At 40.3% G+C, this 23,052-nt stretch overlaps 1 long non-coding RNA gene across 1 annotated transcript; it reads right to left on the bottom strand.

The window, feature by feature from the left end:
- Window positions 1-10,161: 10,161 nt before the first annotated feature.
- Window positions 10,162-14,993, bottom strand: LOC146398575 (uncharacterized). The gene is made up of 2 exons (XR_014819461.1): window positions 14,611-14,993; window positions 10,162-11,949 (listed from the first exon to the last, which is right to left on the bottom strand). It is a non-coding gene; the product is annotated as an uncharacterized LOC146398575 (long non-coding RNA).
- Between the last annotated feature and the right edge of the window lie 8,059 nt (window positions 14,994-23,052).

Here is a 23,052-nt window from a genome sequence, read left to right as displayed (position 1 = left end):
GTGGATGGAGTCCATGGCTTGATCCCCCAACAATTCTATGTCTAGCCATTGGTTTCTAACTACAGAAATTCTATGTCTAGCCATTGGTTTAGGAGAACTCTAATTACAGAAATTCTGGTCCTCTGCCTGAGTGCTGTTTTCATACCAAGGCAGAAAACTTGGTCAGAGAATATAGCAGAAGAAAAAGTTCATGCATTCTTTGCTAGCAAACGTGTATCCAATACATATATACACAGCTAGAAGAATGTGATGAGACACTTGCTTTCATTATCACCTGGTCACAAGGTGATGGACAGTAGCTAGCATCAAAAAAGCTCACAGCCACCTATGACAAATTGGCTATGGCCTGATGACAGTAAGTCTTCTACCACCTCCCTCCTCCTTTTAAGTACTCTGGTCAATAGCCAAGGACAGCCATAATAATTATTCAATCCCCTATATGGCTGCCCACTTACTCAAGTGGAACCTGTCAAGCAACACAGCATAGTGTTCAAGCCCTGCCACTTACTAGCCACACACTAATTAGCAAATTGTTTCTCCTCCTGTGCCTGAGTTCCTATATTGGACAAATAGCTTAATAAAAGTACCCACCTACTTTGTAGACTACAATGATGATTAAATAAGATGATACAGGTGAAACACAACTTAATATGTTCTAGCTGATATTCTCTAAATCCCCTTCCAGAAACTTAGTCTGATGTAGTAACGATATTGGCTGACATTGAGTGTTTCTCGATTAAGGCAATTTTAATTGCATCATGTCACAAACTTCACTTGCATCTTGAAAAGCTGCCAAGAGACTCCATTGGAACTTGGTCACTGAGTTCAGAAATGCACCTGTCATTCTGTCTAGGGTATATGATCTTCAACTTAGAAGCTAGAAAAGTTGGAATTTCCCTAGTTTCCTCCTTTGTACAGATGCAACCAACTTACTTTCTCTGCAATTGCCTTTTCCTTTTCAAGTGCCTCTTTTGCACTATAATCACGGGATGACCCCATTTTTTATGGTCTAGCAGACTTCCTGCTCTTAATGAAAGCAAAAAAAAAAAAAAAAAAAAAAAAAAAAGTTTCTGGCTTATCTCCTTCTTCTCCCCACCCCTACCTTGGACTTGAGAGGTGGTAGGTTTTTCAGGAAGGGTCATAGGAGGTAGGAGAGAACATGGAATGAGGGCATACATTGAATGGGGCGTCCCTCTCCTCCCTTGGACTGTATTTCCATACATCAGCTAGGTGCTCTTTTTCCTTTTCAATAGCCTCTTTGATTTTGTTGTGTTAACCTCAAACTTTTGGATTGCTGGGTTTTAATAGTTGTGTGGCTTTCATAGATGCTCTTTCTGAGCCGAACATTATTCCAGACTTCCAGTACAGTGTTCCCTGTTTCATTGAAACTTAGTAAGATTTATAAAAGTCATTCATACTCAGAGGAAAAAAATTCTAAAAACAGAGAAAGTCTATAGCGTGAATGTAAGCAATCACCAAGTTGTGGACTTGTTCTTTAAGGTCATTTCTTCATTTAGTTGACTAAACAAAGGGAAAAGGACACGAACATATAGAGTACTACAGGGATATGCTGGACATAGATGAGCCTGGAAACAGTCCCTTGAGAGAGGTATTTACAGCGCCCTCCTTGCAGATGTGAATATTGAAATCAGAGAAGTTAATCTGCGCAGACACAAGCCATCATGACAGAGGTTGTGTTTGGACTTCCAGCCCATACACCTACCAGGTGCCCCGCTGTTTGCACGACGTCCTCTACTCACATCCCTCCTGCGGATGGTGACTAACCCTGCAAAGGCTTTCAAGAGTCTCCTCCCCGCCCAGAACTGTTCAACAATGACAAAGCGAGTCTCTCGCTGCAGCTTCTGCCTCTCGTGTTTTCTGCCTCAGAGTAACCGTCCAGGATGTTTCCTAACACTGATTGCTCGAGGCAGCGGCTATGTGTCCTCACCACAGGCATCTCTGCCACATCCCAAGAGGCACAAATTGAGGCAAAGCCTGGAAACCCCTGGGAAAAGGCAGGTATTCTAAAAATACATCATCAGCTGAAAGAGCATGAGCTGTTTCTCAGGTGGTGCTGAAATGGCTATTCAAAGTATTTTCAGGCTTCTTAAAGTGACAAAAATGCAGACCTGAAATTTGGCAGAATTGGATTTTTAAAGTCTTGGGAATTATTAAGATGAAAGATGTTTTAAGTGACCAGGTTTCTGCACATCCTCTTTGACAATAATTGGTACTTCAGCTTCTGAAGCAGTTAACCAAAGTCCTCACAGATATTTTTAATACAATGAACCCTCCGAGCTCTGGTTTGTCAGAACTGAGGGAAACAGCAGGATGTGTTAATTTGAGGCAGTTCCCGAATAATACAAAAGTGTATGAGCTTGCAGTGAATAGCTGTAGAGTTTCCTTAAGTCTTTTGAAAACTTTCGTTTTATTCTTTTGTGTGTACATACATTCCTAACAGAAATATCAAAGAAAACATAAAAAAAAATAAAAAGAAGTAAAGTTCACCTGAAACTCCCTCCAAAGTGTTCGCTAAACCACCATTTATGTTTTGACCCATCTCAAGGCAATTTTTATGTTTTGAAACTTCCTATCTCCTCCTTTGTCTGCTATAGTGCTTGTTCATTTAGTCATTCAAGAAACATTTATTTGGTCATTGTCATGTGCAGATGCTGCACCAGGCCCTGAAAAGAGAACAAGCTCCTAACAGGCTAAGGAAGACAGACCATGCAATAGACAGGCACAAATGCGATTATAAAGCTGGGGTTAAGCTGTCCTGTTCATCTTTGCATCTTCATTTTCCCAGGGTGATGGGGAGAGGGGAGATGCTAAACAGATATTTGCTGAATGAATCATCTTTTGAATCAATGGACAGACGCAATGTATTAAGTACAAATAGAGGCAGCTTGTGGTCACACTAAGGACAAGCACATGAACGTGGCCAGCAAAAATTTTGGAGGGTCGTGTCCAGACAACAGATTGAGGTATGAGTAAGAATTAATCTGGCAGCTGGAAAAGCATGTGCAAAAGCCAGACGGGAAACAACATGGTATGTAGAGGGAAATGCAAGTGACTGGAATTAAGAGTTGGTGTAGACATGTGGCAAAAGACGAGCCTTGAATGATAATTGAGGCAAAGTCAGAATAGGCCACTTATGCAAACCAGCTATGAAGCTGGAGTTCATCTAGGGGCAAATGGGTAGCCAACATTATTTATTTTAGCTTATGTATTAGAAGAATGAAACGATTTCCATCTCTGGAGTCTAAACTATGTCCCATCCTCCTGTACCTTAGTCTCTTAAAGTTCAGTGAGTTGCCTTTTCGAGGAAAATTAAGTTGTATCTCAAGTCTCCAGTAAACATAAGCCAAGTTATTTGGCTCAACACCTCCGCTGAATATAAATCAGACTGGATATAATCACATATTCTTAAACACATTCAAGATTAGCTAAGACAGCTGCCTAAGGGTTCCGGGGGAAACCATCCATCATTGTGAAACCGCTTTCCAAAGTTCCTTAGGAAGGTGCCCATGAGCTGGGGTCACCCTTGTGAACTATCCAAGGGCGCATCAGGTAAAGCCCTTCATGAGGCTCTGTGGAAAGATCCCTGGAGAGGTGCCAGGGAAAGCTAGCCATGGGGATGTCCCAATTTCTGCTGGCCCCTGGGCACTGCTGCCAAAGTTAAATCTATTTCAGAAATGCAGAAGAAACCTGCCTCGATTAAAAAGACAAACCCCCTTCCTCCTCCCAGGTCCCTCCAGTACTCTCTACTCACAAAGCTTAACATCACACCACCTGGCAAAGGAGAAGTATTTACAACTCTATTATAAACAGAGATGCCAACTCTCCTATCACAGAGCCAGCAATGACAGGTGTTTGGGGAGATGAGAAGCCACATGAACACTGCTACAGACAATTTTTAAAAAAGTCCAGAAAGACAAAAGCAATTCGAAGAATCTGAAGATGATATCCAACCAAGATTTGTTCATCCTGGAAATTTTTTTATTTTTCTCTTGTTGACCTCAGAGTAAAAGGAATAGAAATCAGTTTCCAAGGCCATCAAAAACTATGGAATCTACAGGAGACCTTCTCTGATATAAACCAGGCCTAAAAGTTGTAAGAGCAACATAAAGGTGAATCAAAAGTAGGTAAGTCCTTGCATGTAATCAAGGCCTAGGTATGATTAGCTTAGCTCATTCAAGAGATACTTCTAGCTTTGACCTTGGTTTAAGATGACCCAGACAGACTGTATACCTAGTTGCAAAGAAGCAAGCTAAATATTTGAAGTCCCTTAAGTATCTGATTTTTCACCCCATCTTCAAAAGACCATTGAACACTCTGTTGGATTCTTGATCCTCCAGAAATGAACCCTATCATGGGACAAAGTAAAATTCTCATCATGCTCATTTTTCTCTATGTTCATAAACTTGAAGGAGTAAAATTTCTTGAAGAATTTTTACAAGACTGCGTCCATGTTTGTAGTTGTTCATGGGGCCCTTTTCAGATCTGATGAGGAGAGAAATGCAAGGTGTAAAAATTCAAAATAAACCAATAGATCTTCTAGAAATGAAAAATATACAATATTAAAAAGAAAAACACCCAGAATAGGATTAACCATCAATTAGACACTGATCAAAGAGATCAGTGGTCACCGATTCTCTGTCCACTTTTATTTTCTTCCTTTGTTTCCTTCATTTAGAACAGTTTCTATTGCTTTGTGTTTAAGGTGTCTAACCTCCTTTGGGGTGATACAATCTGACTTACTTGAAATTGAGTCTTAGAAGATGACAAGGCAGGGAGAAGGAATACTTGAAAAAATAATGGCTAATGGTTTCTCCAATACGTTGGAAAATACAAACACAGAGATCCAAAAAGCTGTAAGAACCTCAAGCAGATTCAACAATGCCAGAGAACACTGTAGTCTAGAAACAGTTACTGAGAGAAATTTAAAAAGACTTAAATACATGGAAGAGAGATACCATATTCATGGAATGAAAGACTAAATACTGCTAAGATCATCAATTCTCAAAACGTTGATCTAGAGACTCAATATAATCCCAATCAAAATCTCACAATAGTTCTCAGAAATTGCCAAACCAGTTGTAAAATTTGTGTAGAAGTGCAAATTCTCTAGAATAGCTAAGAGAACTGTGAAAAATAAGTTCAAATTTGGAGGATTTAAATTTCCTTAAGACTTACTATTACTAACATAGTGTTATATCAGAATAAAATAGACATATATGGAACAGAATAGGCAATACTGAGATAGACACACACAGGGTAAATTGGCTTTGGCGAAGGTTCCAAGGCAGTCCAGTAACAAAATCATCATCTCTTCAACAGAAGTTCTATAGCTAATAATTATAGGCAAAAATATCAATTAACTTTTGCTCACAACATACACAAAACTTAAACTGGATCAAAGATCTAAAGGTAAAACAATTATACAATTTCCAGAAGAAAACATAATAATTTTAGTACTGGTGGTTTGGAGAAAGATTTTCTTGAATAAAACATACCCCAAAAAACACAAAAAAAAACCCAATGAACTCTCAAGAAAAATCAGGAAATTTAGCTTTAACAAAACTGCAAATATTTACATTTAAAAAAGACACAGCCATGAAAATGAGAAGGCAAGCCACAGACTTGGAGACAATATTTGCGCAATAGATACCTGATTAATGGTTATACTTGGACTAGTTAGTAAATTATTATGCCCCAGGAAGAAGATTCAGCAACCCAAATAAGAAGTCTACAAAAAGATTCTGACACTCCACTAAAGCAGATATGGAGAAGACAAACACATGAAAAGGTGCTCAGCCCTATTAGCCATCAGGGCAACACAAATTAAAAACACAGTCAAGTATCACTACACACCTGCTAGAATGAATGAAACCCGTCCTCGCCCTCCAAGTCTACCTCTATGGATTCCATTCATATAAAATTCTAAAAAATGCCAACTAATTGGTAACAAGAAGTCGATCAGTGGTCATGTAGAAAAACTGGGGGGAGAATGGCTGGAGTCACAGAGAAACCTGAAAGAGGAAGTACGAAGGCACAAGAAAATTTTTGGTGTAATGCATATGTTCATTATGTTGACTGTGGTGGCGGTTTCACAGGTGGGTACATATAGCAAAATTTTTCAAATTATACACTTTAAATATGTGCAATTTATTGCATATTATGCCTCAACACAGTTGTCAAAGAATAGGCAAAAATAAATTACATTGGATACACTGATGCCTACATAGATGGTCAAACTACAAAGACGAGCAAGTGAGATACTAAAAAGTCAGGATAGTGGTTACCTAGAGTCAAGGGAGGGGAAGGGTTTGCGATCTGTAAGGAACACGTGGTGGCTTCTAAGGGACCAATTATTATGCTCTGTTTCTTGACCTGGGTAGTGATCCATGGGTGTTTATAAGATATGCGTGTGTGTGTGTTAAGCACTTTCCTTTATCTTAGTTACATTTTGTAGACACACATGCACACAAAAGGTGAAGAAGGAAAGGGAGAGGGAAATACAGGCAGACGAGGGAAAGAAGCAGGGAGACAGAGAAGAAGTGAAAAGCAAGAAGCAGAATAGTGAAGCAGGAAGAACACACAATTAAGTATGTGGGTGGCCCCACCCACCACTGAAGCTCTGGGGTGGAGTTAGTTCATCCAGCTTGATCTACAATCCACACTTTTCCCATAATAAATGCTGCTAAGAGATGTTTAAATGATCACCTACTGCGGGTCAGCATACATTAAGTACCTAAAATTTATTGTCAAACTTGAGTGGTACTCTTCCACCCTGGACCCTCAGGCTCCTATCATCCAAGCTCACATCAGATCATGGCCAAGAGCATGACAAAACAGTCCTTTGGTATGTTGACAGAAATGAAAAGGCCTTGTGCAAAGGATATTCTAAGAAACAATATGAGATGAACACAGAGAGGCCCTGGGTTCCTACAAAATCAGGGGTTGTTGGTCATAGCTCATGTTGTCAGTAGGAAACTCACCCAACACACGTTTGTAAAAATATGTCAGTACCAATAAGAACGGTGGGAAAAGCAGTCATTGGTAAGGTTGAGAGACTCAGGCTCAGGTGGAAGCAATTCATCCTATACCCACTACAACAAACGTGCATGAAAATCACCTGGGGTTCTTTCCGCAACTCGGATTCTAACTCAGTACATCTGAGGTGAGGCCTGAGGCTCTGGATTTCTAACAACACGCTGAAAGCCATGGATCCTCAAGACTACACGTTGCATAGCAAGCCCACAGATCTCTTTGACAAAGGTTTAAAATGAAAACATATAGTTAATTTAGTCAGATCTAAGTCATGCATATAGGTGGCATTAGAACCTTCCAGCCAAAACGCACGATCTTACCAAAAAATAACCCCCCATAGAAGAAAGAGACCAAGACAGCACTGAGTCTCAGGGCATGAGGGAGATGGAGCCTGAGGCTGAGGAGTCTGTAAAGAGAGATAGAAATCGAGAGGGAAAGAAAGAGGAGCAGTTATAGACACGACAACAACATCGTTCAACTGAATAACCCATGTTCGAAAAGCAGAGAAGGAGGTAGCCTGGTGTTTTTGAAGTCAGACCCGGGAATGCTTGACCCAGGGCATTAGGCTCACTGGCCCCAAAAAGGCAAACTCCAAAGTCTTAACAACAAGCAATGCCAAGAAATCAGTGCAGGCAAACCAACACAGCCAAGGTAAGCGTGAGGTCACAAGGTCCAGAAGGCAACCAAGCAGATTCCTAGATATGGAAAGTGAACTTACCTGCTCATCTTCATCTTCCAGAAGAAACCAAGCAAGGGAAGTCAATGTGTCCTAATCCCAGAGGAAAGAGCGTGTCCAGCAGGGAAGCGAGGAAGGGAAGAAGTGCAGGGGCTGGAAAAGCCAGCAAAGGCTCAGCTCTGCTACCCACATCCAATCCACAGAGAGCAACATCCTCTGGAACCAATGAAAGTCCTACACTCCTTTTCACTGCGTGGGGAAGAATCACGTGTGAGTTAAGTGGCTCTAGCTGTGAAAACTGGCAAACAGGAGGAGGTAGGAGGCTCCCTGGTAGAGCCTGGAGTCTCAGAGTGAGGGCTCAGATCAGCCATATCAGCATCCCCTGGGAACTTGTTAGGAAATGTAAATTTTCAGCCCCATCTAATCAGACACTGTGGAGGCAGCACCCAGTATCCTTGGTCCTATAAGCCCTCTACGTGATTCTGATGCAAGCTCACTGCAGTGAGGTCTACTGAAAACATGGTGGAGAAATAAGACCAGGTGTGGCAGGGGACAGCGATTATAATGGTTCAAAGAACCATTGAAGACAAAAGCCTAGTGACAGGGAGAAGAAAACCTAGTATATATTATGTAAAATAATAATAAAACATGCCCAGTGATGGATAAAGTTGAGCAATGGTATTTCAAGGTAGAGTTTTATCGATGTTGGGGGACCATGCAGCCATGTGTGGGCCAATCATGTTCTGATGCTGATAATGGGTGGCATCATGAGTGCCAAGAGGGGTCAACTCATAACACATGTTTGAAAATTCTCTCATGATGTATTTTGAAGAGACTCACCAAAAAGGAGTGCTCTAAGATGCCCATGCTTGTGAAGAAATCTTCACAGAGGGGAAAAACAAACTGAGAAAAACAACCATGGTGGTCTAATGGCATCTGTTTGAAAAAACATTAAGAAAGAATTTTGTTTTAAATATGAATGCAAGTGTAAGACACAAAACCCAAAAAAAAAACCCGCATAGGGGCTTTCATTACAAGTACCCCTTGTTTATGGTGTTTTGCTTTATGGAGCTTCACAGATGCTGCATTTTTTACAAATTGAATATTTGCGGCAACCCTGCATTATGCAAATCTATTGGCTCCATGTTCCAAGAGCATTGCTCACTTCATGTCTCTGTGTCATGTTTTGGTAATTCTCACAGTATTTCAAGGTTTTTCATTAGGATGATGTTTGTTATGGTGATCAGTGAGATTTGCTGTTACTGTTGCAAAAAGATTGTAATACACCGAAGGCTCAGATGTTAGTGAGCCTTCTTCAGCAAGAAAATAATTTCTATCAATTCAAAAAAAAAAAAATGAAGCGATGTGAAAAGGCTATATAGTGTATGATTCCAATGATGACATTCTTGAAAAGGCAAAATTATGAAGACAGAGAAAAGATCAGTGGTTGCCGAGGGTTACGGGAAGAAAGGGATAAGTAGGCAGCGCACATAGGATTTTTAAGGCAGTGAAAATACTTCATATGATACTGTAATGCAGGATACATGTCATTATACATTTGTCCAAACCCGCAGAGCGCACAACACCAAGAGTGAGCCCTTATGTAAAGTGTGCCCACTGGATGGTTGTGATGTGTCTGTGCAGCTTCATAGATTGTAACAAATGTAGCACTCCACCAGGATGTTGATAATGAGAGAAAGTATGCATGCCTGGAGGCAGGAGGAATATGGAAAATCTTCATCCCTTCCTCTCAGTTTAATATAAAACTACTCCCAAAAATAGTCTTTTAAAAAATGAATGTGCTGCCACCCCAGAGAAGGCTGTATTTCAGCCCATAGAAGCGATATGGTCTTTATGAAATTTTAATCTTGAAAAGTACATAATACTCATAACACAAGTTTGCAAGTCATCATATAATTAATTTGGATTTAAAACGACTAGTTCCAAATGGTACCTTTCACTACTAAGAGGAAAAAGACTTACATACCTGAACTGTGTTTCTATTTGAAGAGAGACAGGAGAGCCAAAGAGACAGACACACAACAACGAAAATGCACGTCGATGGCAGATGACATTCCAGGAAAATGCTGTGCTACAGGTTCTAGCACTTTCAAATGCACTGCGCACTAGAAATAAATCCCGAGTGTGCCAGATTATAGTTTCCTATCAACGGTCGATAGTACAGAGATATTAAAATGACTGGATGTCTATTAGATGTGTAAATGTAATTTAAATATTATTCTGAGTGCATTTTCTTAAGTGACAAGAAAAAGTTTCATCTGAAACAATCTGTAATATGTGGAGTTATGAGCCGCATAAACTCAATATGAATATTCATTTCATAAACATCTGCTTGAATACAATATATGTGGCTTAAACAAATTCAACATGAAAAATATTGCAATTAAAACTAAAAGCATTTAAGAAGAACATTGTCTTGAAAGCAAAAGATTTTATTTGCAGGCAGTTAATAAGGTTATAAAAGAGTATATAAATGGCACAATGACAAAGAAATAGCTTGCTGAAATTAGAAAATACTAATGAGAATTGTATAAATAATACATTTTTGCCTTCACATTACTTCAACCAACACTTAGAGCAAAAGATAGTTAATTGACTAAAAAAATTAATGAAACAGACTCAAGGGAGTTATTTCGAGAAGCAAATTCTCAGAACAATTTTGACTATTATCTCCACTCTAAAATTGTTTCTTAATTTATAAATCTTAAAATTTTCCATTCAGGAATTTACATTTCTTCAGACCTTTATAAATGTAAAATTTTTAATCTTATACTCTTTCTAAAATAATTCATATTTTATTAGGAAAATTTAAAAATAAAAAGTATAAGAAAGAACCTATAACATTCTTAATGTCATGATATTATGGTATATATTACATCATGGCAGTTTTATTTTACAGTAATGGAAAATAGGATTTTAATGGCCTTATGATGATTTCAATGTTCTTATTTTATTATCCACCAGGAGATATCAATTGAATGAAAATGAATCTTATTGGTTTACCCGCAAGAAAATTCTGAGTTAGTAAGGCTTTAGAGTTTAATCTTCTTTTTCTGGGAATCCACAGAATGTCAGTTTGTTAGAGCAGGAAGTTGCTTTGTCTAGTCTATTCTCTAAACGTTCCATTAGCAAGATAAAATTAGAGTATCACGGCAGAAATGCAGTGCTAAATTTTAGGGTATACAGTGAAAATGTCAGTAGACATTTTAATCAAAATTGAGCAACTTTCCCAAAGAAACAACTATACATGCCTGGCTGTAGCTTAAAGAGTAACAGAAGTGAACCCACCAAATGAACCCTGTTACATATCACTAAAAACGTGTACAAGATGATAGTCATGTGAAAAATCTCACCCAGAGATTTTATATCTGACAATTTCTCTGTGAGTTTTTTCAGTGTGGTCTTGGTACAAAAATCAAATGATAGAGAAAAATACAGATAGTACCTGTCAGCTACACTTCTTTGTATATATTAAAATATTGATGCGACTTTCAGATATTTTGAGGGCTGACCCAGTGCTTTGCACAAAGGAAATGTGGAAATTTAGGAGGTTACATTTGCTGGAATACAGGTATTCTCAGTTTGAGATATGAATGATAATGTGCCCTGCCCCATCCGCAATTTTACCTTCCAAGGTAGTTTCCATGTTAAGAATGAGATAAAACACGTCTTTACCACAAAGGATTAAAGGCCAAATGTACTGGCAAATTTCTCCCTGATTCAACAGCAAACATCATGTAAGATTCTCCAGATACTGTACCATATGCTTCATCACCTTTTACTTTTTATTTAAAAATAAAAGCGTGGGGTAATCCTTTCAAAATTACTTCATACTGTGCTTTTGCTAGAAAATGGCTGCAGAGTTATTACCTCCACCTGTTCTGCCAAGCTGGGAGGCAGTGGCTCTGGGCCAAAATTATTAAAAAGCTTAAAAAGTTTCACCCAACTCTAACTGCTGGCATGTTGCCATTCAACACTTTTTTTCTCTTTGTGTCTAATATCCAACCAAACCTTCAAGATGCTCAAGACTGCTTTTGATGGCAAGCGTGGTCTTTCCTTAAATGTAGAGTGAAATTTTGCTTCCAGTCCAAGGAATTCTAGAAGGAATCTTGCCTCACAACAAGGACCACACAGCTGAAATGTTTAAAAACAAGACAAACACATTCCCACCTTCTCTCCAATTTTGGAAGACACTGAGTCTGAAATAAAGAAGACAGGGATTAAGTACACAGGTTAGTTTATACTAGCCGTTTTTCATTTTCCAAATCTACTTACTTCTCTGATAAATCCCAAACCAAAGGAGATATTCAATGTATCAATGATACTGATGTTGTCCATTTTTCCTGGTGAATTGTTTTTTCTCTGGCATGACGCAAGAGGAAAAACAAAATGCCCATCTCCACCTAGACAGTGTCGCAAAGAGCTCAGCCAAGCTCAACCAGCCAACACATATGTATATGCATGTACACACAAGCTCACCTTGAAAATTTCTGTTTCCAGTTTTGTATATTTAATTATTTACTTTTTCTCTCTTTTTTTTTTTAGCTGCTCCATGGTACATGGAGTTCCTGGGCCAGGAATCAGATCCAAGCTATAGTTGCTACCCACACCACAGCTGCGGCAACACCAGATCCTTAACCCACTGTGCCGGGCCTGGGATAGAACCTGAGCCCTAGAGCTGCAGAGAGGCCACCAATCCCTTTGCGCCACAGCAGGACTCCTAATAATTCACGTTTGACACACGGCAGTCACACATCTGATTCCAGAATGCTAACCCCATCCTCATGTATAAAACAAGGAGTTAATTTTATTGTGGAAAAGGCATGATTTTTCTATACTGGGAAATTGAAATGCACATAGTGTTAAGTTATTCAGAATTAGAACTTTAACTTGCAAAGAGCAAAGATGCTGAGATACAGAGAACCAAATTGCTTCATTCATGTGTCGTGTTTTTTTGTTAACCCTTAGTTACAATCATGACATTAACCCCTTTCCCTCCCTGCTTCTTCATCTTAGACACAGAACCCTTGGGTGAGGCCACTGGCTTGAGTCCTTCGAAAAGTCAAATGTGACCGATTCCATTTGTTAGGTCAAAATATTTAACAACTGGCTGTGCCAGGCATTAACTCTTATTTTTTAAATTTGAGTTAGAGTTGATGTACAATATTACATAACTTTCAGGTGTACAGCATAATGAGTCACACGTTTAAAGATTATCCTCTGTTTATAGTTATAAAATATGGGCTATATTCCCCATGCTGTCCAATATATCCTTGTAGCTTCTTTTTTAAGTTTTTATTAGAGTATAGTTGATTTACCATGCTGTGCCAATTTCTGCTGTGCAGCAAAGTGACCCAGTCATACATACGTACACATGTTATACACATTCCCTTTCTTGTATTACCTTCCATCATGGTCTATCCCAAGAGATTGGATATAGTTCCCTGTGCTATACAGTAGGACCTCACTGCTTCCCCATTCTAAATGTAATAGTTGGCATCTACTAAGCCCAAACTCCCAGTCCCTCCCACCCTCCCCTGCCTCCCACTGGCAACCAAAAGTCTGTTCTCTATGTCTGTGTGTCTGTTTCTGCTCTGTAGGTAGGTTCACTTGTGCCATATTTTAGATTCCACACATAAGTGATATCATATGGCATTTGTCTTTCTCTTTCTGACTTACCTCACTTAGTATGAGACTCTCTCATTGTATCCAAGCTTATTTATTTTATACATAGTAGTTTGTACCTCTTAATCCCCTGCCATTACCACACTCCTCCCTCTTCCCACTGGTAACCACTAATTCGTGCTCTGTTTCTGTGTGTCTGTTTCCTTTTTTGTTATATTCACCACTTAGTGTTATTTTTTAAGATTCCACATATAAGTGATATCATACAATATTCATCTTTGTCTGACTCACTTCATTTAGCATAATAACCTCCAAGTCCATCCATGTCGTTGAAAAAGGCAAAATTTCATTCTTTTTATTGCTAAGTAGTATTTCATTGTGTGTGTGCATGCACGTGTGTGTGTGTGTATCACATCTTTTTATCCTCCAACAGATTCTCTTTTTTGAACCAATTAGTCACCCTCTTTGGCATGTTCAATTTGTCACCCATAGCTGTACCCAGCTACACAGAGACTCAGAACCAGCGTATTGACAGAGGATTTACTACCTAATTGTTCTTCCCTTAAGAGAATCGCAATCGCTCTCTGTTGATGGTGAGAGAGACCCTGACAGCCTCTCTCCTATCTGTCTACGCTGCCCCCTTAGAGGGTTTTCAGAATTTACCCTCAAGCCCCAGTAACTATAGTTATCCTGGTCTAGTAGATTTCGGCAGCTCTTTCTCTGCTGCTGGCATAGTATTTGGCTGGTAAATAGACTTCCCAGCCTCATTCAGTGTGACAGCCTCTTGCTCGGTAGCTGGTCCTATTAGGAGAATTGCTCTTTGACTTTTCTTCTTTGCTTTTCCACTACTAGCAATTCTTTCCAGGAAGACAAGCTGTTCTCCATTTACCTCTAGCACCAACAGAGATTGAAAATAAAGTTTATACTAATTATCCACTATTCTTGGCATACTTCTCATTTCCAATGCCCTTTTCTTTCTCAGTCTTTTCACTTTTCTGAGAATTTCTCCCTGTTTTCTGAATTTCCCCTTCTCCTTTTTGGTACATTTTGACTCCTCTCCTAACCAGGCCATAAACACCGTCAGAATTTTTATGATCTCTTTACCCTGGTCCTCTGCATTCCCATTCTCTGTCGCTGTTTTTTGTTTTTGTTTTTTCTATTCTAATCCCGCATACCACTTTGTTGCAATGCAAATCATCGAATCTGGACTCCTAGTAACTCACGCATGCACTTACCTGGGTCTTGCTTTTTTTCCAGACACTCTGGTGACAGAGATCATGGCACTTTAGTAATAAGATGTTCTGAAGACTTCCCAAGATAAGGAAGTTCCTGTGACCTCCAGCCTCCGTGCAGCAAATGCTTTCTGGGCTTTCCAGGATCCCCAAGGCCTTGTGCCCAGGAGCAACAAGTTCAGAAACTTCTTTCTGCCCCATGACTCTGTTCTTATGGGTCTCTTAGCTTCACACCTTAACTTTTGGTAGGGAAGTTCTCTCTGAGGAGGTGACTTCTGGGATGAGACACGAAGGAAAACAAGAAGCTAGACATGCAAAGATCTGAGGGGAAAAGCATTCGAGGCAAAAAGAACTTCAAGGTCAAAGGCTCCACGATGGGTGTGAGCTTGGAGTGTTTGAGGAAAAACAGAAAACCGTGGGTTGGAATGTGGTGAGGTCACAGGAGGAAGAAATGTAAGGTGAGGCTGGAATGGAGAAAAAGGGACAAGTATCATAGAGTTTTGCAAACAAAGGAAAGAGTGCTAATTTCACTTTTTAGTACGGTGGGAAGTCCTTGGAGAGCTTTAAACATGAATGATGCCATTTGATTTGTGTTTTAAATAATCATCAAGCAGAGTTTCATGGAGAGTGAGCTATAGGTATTCAGAAGGGGAAGCAGTGATATCATTTAAGATCATAGCCATCATTTCAGAAGTGGGGTGATGCCAGGATCAGAGGAAGATGGGGAGAAATGGGTGAACTGGAGACACGTCCTATCTGTCAGGATCACAGACGCCCCTGCTGGATTGATTATGGGGTGAATAATAGATGACTGCTAGTTTTTCGCCTCAAGCAAAAGTAGTACCATTTACCGAGACTGGGAGACTCCTAGGATCAGACTGGGTGAGGAGTGGAAGAAATAGCTCTATTTTACACATATTGGAGACATCTGCTAGTTTGCCAAGCAGATGTGTTGAATAGAGGTCAGGTGCCCACCTGTGGATATCAGCAAATCAGGCACACTCGGCCTTGTTGGTCAACAGGATTTATTTAAAGCTGTGGAACAGGACTCTGTGTGAGGAGAGACAGAGGAGGTCCAGACCTGACTTTGGAGCAGTCCGTCATTTGTGGCCATGAGAGGGAGGGAAGGGCTGCAGTACAAAAGGGAATTGTCAGTGTCAGGGGCCAAGAGAAGAATGCTGGCAAGGAATTCCGAGGGAATGACTGACTGGCCCAAATGCCCAAATACACTCTTTCTTGCCTTAGTGCCCAGAGAAGAGAAATGAAACACCTTCTAGTCGTCAGCTGCCTTTCCAATTCGCAATTATCTCCTTCCCCAAGAACTGTCTACATTTCCCGTGGAACCAGCCAATGAGCTCTTCCTTCACCCAAAGCTCTTCCAGTGAAACACCTTCAGTTAGCAGTAGACTTACAACCAGAGGCAGGGATCTCATTTGGGGACGGTCTCTATGTACTTCTCCACTCCCATCCCCTGACCCCAAGATTATCTTCCAAGTTTCACAAAGGCGACACCTCCATGTTTTTGGTCTTGATCCACTCCACAGCCATGCTGGATCCTGGAAGGGCTGAAGCATCCTTCCATGGGCCCCTATTTGGTGAAGAAGCCTGGGATAGTCAGTTTGATTTGGGTTTGGAGAACTTAATGATTTAAAAACATTTTTCTCTTTTGGTTTCCTACATTCTTTGCAGAAACTATCAGCTGTGGTTAAATTTAGTTCCTGTTTGGCTTTAAGGATTACTAATAGGTACCCCTTCATTAGCGATGTCTATGGGTTGATAATCCCAAACCAGGAAAGTTCAGCATCTCCTTTAGAAAGTGGTGGGTTGACAAGACCCACCATTGATCTATTATCTTAGCCTTTAGAAAGAAGAGGAAGGTCTCCACTGCCTTGATTGGCAGAGATACCCAGTGATGGTTCACTGAGAAATGTCAACAGACCACACCAAGGTTGACTCATTTCACAGGGACAGATACTCTCATGGTTTGTAGATTTGCCCGCTCTGCACCTTCTCCTTCCCCAAATTCCTTTCCAATTAATGTTTGAGTCACCGTTGTTGCTATGATTCAGTCCATGCTGACGTGAACGGATGAGGCAGGTTATAACTTCCACTTTTTTTGCCTCTAACATTTATAAACAGCGCACATATGCACCTGATTGTTAGGCTGTTTTATCTTCACTTTGATATTTTCTGACAATATACTTATTTTATCCATCTCTTGCTCTTTTCACAGGAGAGTATTTTGCTGCATGCGTGCACATGCACACGTGCTCAGGAAAAAAATAGGGTAGATATTGATTGGAAGGAAATATTGTTTTTTGCCACAAAAGAAGGAAGTCTGTCTGACAGTTCAGCAGAGCTATAAAATTCCAATCACAGTAGGGTGTAGAATTCTCCGCTCACTTCTCATTGACTGCAGCTCAGGAGGAAAGCTATGATTAAAGCACTAATGGGCATATGACTAGAAGGAAAACAGAGTAATGATGGCATTTGAATACATGATTCATTGGTACAAATGCAAGGAACTCCAAGTCATGGAAGACAGGACACATTGTTCCAATGCCCAGACGTGCTGAGGCCAGTGCTCCGTGTTTAGAAAAAACAGAGCAAAAATTCTCCTTCTTATCATGACTCCACAGTGGTCTTCCAAATATAACTGACTGGAAGAATAAAGTCACTGCTCTGCCCCCAAGACAGGAGAAAGGATGCAGTTGTCTGCAAAACTGCCAGAGACCCTGAAGCAGGCATTTCAAAGTTGGTTAGCAGGGTCTTTGGGTTAATAGGAAACAAAGCTGCTCCTTTTTTCACCTTAAGGTGAAGATGCCTTCAGAAGAAGGAACAGAGACAAGCTCACTGATTTTGCCAAGGCCACCTGCCCTCCAAGGTACTGAAAGATTTCACCAAGGAATCTTTTTTTTTTTTAACTTTTTTTAAAAAAAATTAAAGTATAATTGATTTACAATGTTGTGCAAATTCTTGCGGTATAGGGAAGTGCCCCAGCCATACATACATATATATATATTCTTTTTCTCTTGTTATCTTCCATCATTGTCTTTCCCAGTAGGACCTCACTGCTTATCCATTCTCAATGGAATAGTTTGCCTCGACAGAGTTTGGGGCTCACCAAGGAATCTTACGGATGATGTTTATATGGCAATAGAATGCTTCCAGTTACCTATGTTTCCATCACCCACCACACTCATCCGGATTTACACTTTGACTCTTAACTGATTTCCTGGTTTCTATCCTGCTGCCTCGTGCCCAGACAGTCTCTCTTTTAGCAGAGTTGTTGGACCATGTGCCCCAGCTGTAAAGCCTCACCAAGTGGCTATTGGGTTACTAACTTTCAGCAAACTCACCTTCCCTTTTTTATAAGATTTTTATTTTTTCTATTTTAGTTGATTTACAATGTTCTGTCAATTTCTGCTGTACAGCAAAGTGACCCAATAATTGATGTATTGTATATATTACATATAATGTGCATATTATATATATAATTCTTTTTCTCACATTATCCTCCATCATGTTCCATCACAAGTGACTAGATATAGTTCCCCGAGCTATACAGCAGGATCTCATTGCTTATCCACTCCAAATCCTTCCTCACTCTGCTTTGGGATGTTGGGACACTGGGGCTGGATGTGGTTCTTCCCTAAAGGAAGGGAGGAAGGGGGATGGAATTTATTCTTTCCTACTTTGCTTCCTCTTGCTGTCAACATCACCCCAGAACTGGGTCTTCACTCTGGACATGGCAGGTGGTTTCAGAACCAGCCATCTCCTCCAATTAACAATTTCAAGTTCACTCTCAGAACAGCCAGATTCTACCCCTCCGAGAAGCCAGCTCCAGCAGGCAGCTTCCCTCCTCCCAGGTCTGGATCTCAACTCCACAGGATCTGGATCTCAGCTCCTCCAAGCTTTAAGTTCTAGCAATCCCTTCCCTTGTTCCCCAGACCCAGGGATGGTTGCTGTTTTCTGCAGGTACTTCCACAGTGAGACCTCAGTGTCTCCCCTTTGTTTTGGATGTTCTTTAAACCTTGGTTGACAGTTGTCTATATCAAATTTTCCATTCAAATAAGCAGGTGGTTTCAACATCCTGACAGCACCCTGCCTGCAAACAGTCAAACTTCTCCCTTCGTGTCCCACTTCAAAGCCTTCCTGGACACTTTACCCCATGGGACTCAGGGGAATGGATGGTGCAGTCCCATTCAGAGGCAGGAGAGTGGACTTAATGGCCCCTCCATGCCCCTTGCTCCATTATATAGCTTCTGGGTAGGGCCATTCCTATGCCCAGGGCATTTTGTAAAAAAAAAATTATATCTAATGGTAAGTTATCTATGCTGTCCCAGGGCTGCCCACATTTTTCTTTCAAGCCCCAGGTTTCTGGGAAGTTATATGCTTTGCTGAGAAACTGTACCATCCCAGAAGTAAGTTATATTTAAATGCCCAAGCAATTCCTTGGGAATGAAGCAGTTGAAGGCTAAATGAAGACAAATGGATGGCGAATGCTTGTGTGATTTATATAGTGTACACGTGGGAAATTCAGGGTCTTTCCAAGGAGCTGGTGGGTTTTATAAAGTGCATGTAAATTTTCAGCTTGGACCTTGCTCTGTTTGATATATGACTGAGGGATTTTTCTAAATAGCTATCCTTGGACCACAATCTTTAGCTGAGTTTACTATACTTTTTGTTCACCGTAAAAAGCACAGTTTGTTCAGTGTTTTTCTTTATTTGCATTTGTTACCAGAGACTATCAATTTATTGAAGAAGTCTCATCATTCATCGGATGCTAACTCAATTCCTGATGTTTACATGCCTCATCTTCCTAAGGAGAGGGGGATAGGGGCCAGACTGCATGAGGACAATGGTGTGGGCAACCCCTGCGGGGGGGTGGGGATGGAGCAGGGTGGTGTTGTTGTATCTACTTTCCAACTCCACTAGATGCTGGATAAGAAGCATTTTATATAAATAGTTTATTTTGTAAATGCTAGAAGAGTTTGGATGACTGAATCTTTCAGAGTGACAAACGCGTTGGAATTCTTTAGAAATTCTCTATTTGTCAAATTCACATCAGAAATTCTCATGTTTGGATATGTATGTGTAATACTAAGTTCTTCCAAGGACAAGGTATTTAAATCATGATAAAAGGGGAGAGCTTGTTTTGTCTTTATATATGTGTGTGTGTGTGTGATGCATATATTATATGTGTATAATGTATATATTTTTTTCTCTCACACACACATACAAAGGCATATATACAGTTGACTCTTCAACAGTGAAGGGGTTAGGGGTACCAGCCCTGCCAGCTGTTGCAAATCTGCATATAACGTCACAGTTGGCTCTCCACATCCATGGGATCCAGCTATGGCTCATGTAGTACTGCAGTACATTTTACTGAAAAGAACCCATGCATAAGCAGACCTGCACAATTCAAACCAGTGTTATTCAAGGGTCCACAGTACTTTTTTTTAGAGTAGTCTTAGGGTCACTGCAAAAGTGAGTTTAAAGTACAGAGAGTTCCACTAAAAACAATGACCAGAAGATCCAGCAATCCCACTGCAGGACATCTATCTGGAGGAAACCATGATTCAAAAAGAAACCTGCATCCCGATGTCCACTGCAGCACTATTCACAATAGCCAAGACATGGAAGCAACCTAAATGTCCATCAACAGATGAATGGATCAAGAAGACGTGGAACATATATACAATGGGATATTACTCAGCCATCAAAAAGAATGAAATAATGCCATTTTCAGCAACGTGCATGGGCACAGAGATATCATACTAAGTGAAGTAAGTTAGACAGTGAAAGGCAAATAACATATGATATCACTTATATGTGGAATCTTTAAAAGAGGTACAAATGAACTTACTTACAGAACAGAAACAGACTCACAGACTTTGAAAAACGTATGGTTACCAAAAGGGACAGGTCTGGGGGGCAGGGGAGGGATGGACTCAGGGTTTGGGACTGGCATATGCACGCTGTGGTGTATGGAATAATTGACCAATAGGGAGCTGCTGTATAACACAGAGAACTCTACCCAATAGTCTGCGATCATCTATGTGGAAAAGGAATCTGAAAGAGAATGGACGTGTGTACATGCATAACTGAGTCACTTTGCTGTACAGCAGAAATTGTCACAACATTGTAAATCATCTCTACTGCAATAAAACTTTTAAAAAAGACAGAGAAAGGAGAAAAAAATAAAGTACAGAGAGTTCCACAGGCCCCCATCCCTCCACCCCACAGCCAATCTTTTTTATGCAGAAGAACTAAACCAAACAGATTGTATTCAGCTTTGTGGAATGAGGAAAACATATAGAATAAGTCATAAGAAAGGCTCTCAGGTACTACCATCCCAAGCTGATTTCAGTGTTTCACAAAATACCCAGCAAATATGACAATCTTGAGCACACGCTTCTTTCTAAATTTCACTTGAAATAATAGAACATTAAAACAATCATACAAATTTCTGCTATACCACTCTAAAATGTAGAATGACTGTATTACTAGTTTCTATGGTGTCATTCACATAGTTTTCTTCATAGGCTTTTTTTTTTTTCCTTTTTTAGAGCTGCCCCTGTGGTATATGGAAGTTCCCAGGCTAGGGGTTAAATCAGAGCAGCAGCTGCCAGCCTACAGACACTGTCACAGCAACACCAGATCTGAGCCACGTCTGCAACTTATGGCCCAGTCTGTGGCAATGCTGGATCCTGAACCCACTGCCTGAGGCCAGGGACCAAACTTGTATCCTCATGGATGCTAGTCAGGTTCTTAACCCACTGAGTCACAATGGGAACTCCTATTCATAGGCTTTTAATGAGCTCAAGACCAACACAACATTCCCCACCAAGGTGATGTATTTGCTACGATCACTGAACATACACTAACACATAGTAACACACATTAACACCCAAAGTCCATAGTTTACATTAGGGTTCACTCTTGGTGTTGTAATGCTATTTGTTTTGCCAAATATATGATGATATGTGTCCATGATCATAGTATCATAAAAACTAGCTTCACTGCCCCCAAGACCCTCTGTGTTCCACCTGCTCATCCCTCGCTCCCAGTAACCCCTAGCAACCACTGATCTTTTCACGCTCTCATTTTGCCTCTTCCAGATTGTCACAGAGTTGGAATCATACAGCAGGTAGCCTTTTCTGATTGGCTTCTTTCACTTAATAATGTGCCCTGAAGTTTCCTCCATGTCTTTTCATGGTTCGGTAGCTCATTTCTTTTTAGCCCTGAATGATTTTCTCTTGTTTGGATGTAACCCAGTTTATTTGACCCATTCACCTACTCAAGGACATCTCAGCTGCTTTCAACTGTTGCAATGATGGATAAAGCTGCTATAAAGATTCACGTGTGGGTTTTTGAATAGACAAAAGTTTTCAGCTCATTTGGGTAAACAGCACAGCGTGCCATTGCTGAATCATATGGTAAGCATATGCTTAGTTTTGCAAGAAACTTCCAAACTTTCTTTCAAGTGGCTATACTATTTGGCAGTCCCATTGGCAATGAATGAGAGTTCCTGTGGCTCCACATCCTTGCTAACATTCAGTGTTTCAGATGTTGGCCGTTCTCATAATCATAGTCATTTTTCATAATGATAATTAGCATCTGTAAGGTCTAACTTGGTGTCAGGCTGTTTTACATGCTTCCCAACGAGTATCTAATTGAATTCTCACAATGACACTATGAGAAAGGACCTATCATCATTCTCACGGTAAAGGGGATAAAATTGAGGAAGAAAGAAGTGATATACGAGGCCCAGGGTCAGAGCTAATAAGTGGTAATGCGAGATTTCTAACTAAGGAAGAACTTCTCTCTCAACCATTCCTCCATACTTCCGCTCAGATAGCAACTGTGAATTTCAAAGTAAACAGGACACCTTCTTATATACCCCTCCCCACATTGTTTTCCTCCTTTACTTCAGAATACTTTTACTTCTCTTAGGAATAAAGATTCTTTGCACATTTCCAAAATGAAAAGCCAGGCCCAAACGTGTCCTATCAAGAACAAGAATCACGTTTTCATATTTCTATTAATTTAGAGCTAGCTTGTTCTTCAGAGAAGGGCCAAAGACTCAAGTTCACATTATTAATTACAACAGCAAAACGGTCCATAGAACTTACTCAGAATGTATGCTCTCTGCAGGTCCCGCTATGGCACAATGCGTTTAGGCTCCAGCATTGTCTCTGTGGTGGCATGGGTTCTATCCCCAGCCCGGCACAGTCGGTTAAGGATCTAGCATTGCCACAGCCATGGCACAGGTAACAGCTGTGGCTTGGATTTGATCCCTGGCCTGGAAACATCCATATGCCACAGGTGCTGCTGTAAAAAAAGGAAAAACAAAATTAGAACGATACGTGATGATTTCCAATGTACCTAAAGCAAAGTGGCTAATGATAGGGAGTTAAATAAATTATGGTGTACACT

This window comes from Sus scrofa, chromosome 11, assembly GCF_054392235.1.
Source record: "Sus scrofa isolate SSC_HxYL_T2T_F1_AM1 chromosome 11, Sscrofa_HxYL_maternal_Yorkshire_Landrace_v2.0, whole genome shotgun sequence".
Classification (NCBI taxonomy): Eukaryota; Metazoa; Chordata; class Mammalia; order Artiodactyla; family Suidae; genus Sus; species Sus scrofa.
Note: the sequence above shows the minus strand (reverse complement) of the source record. Positions and strands in the feature narration are given on the sequence as shown.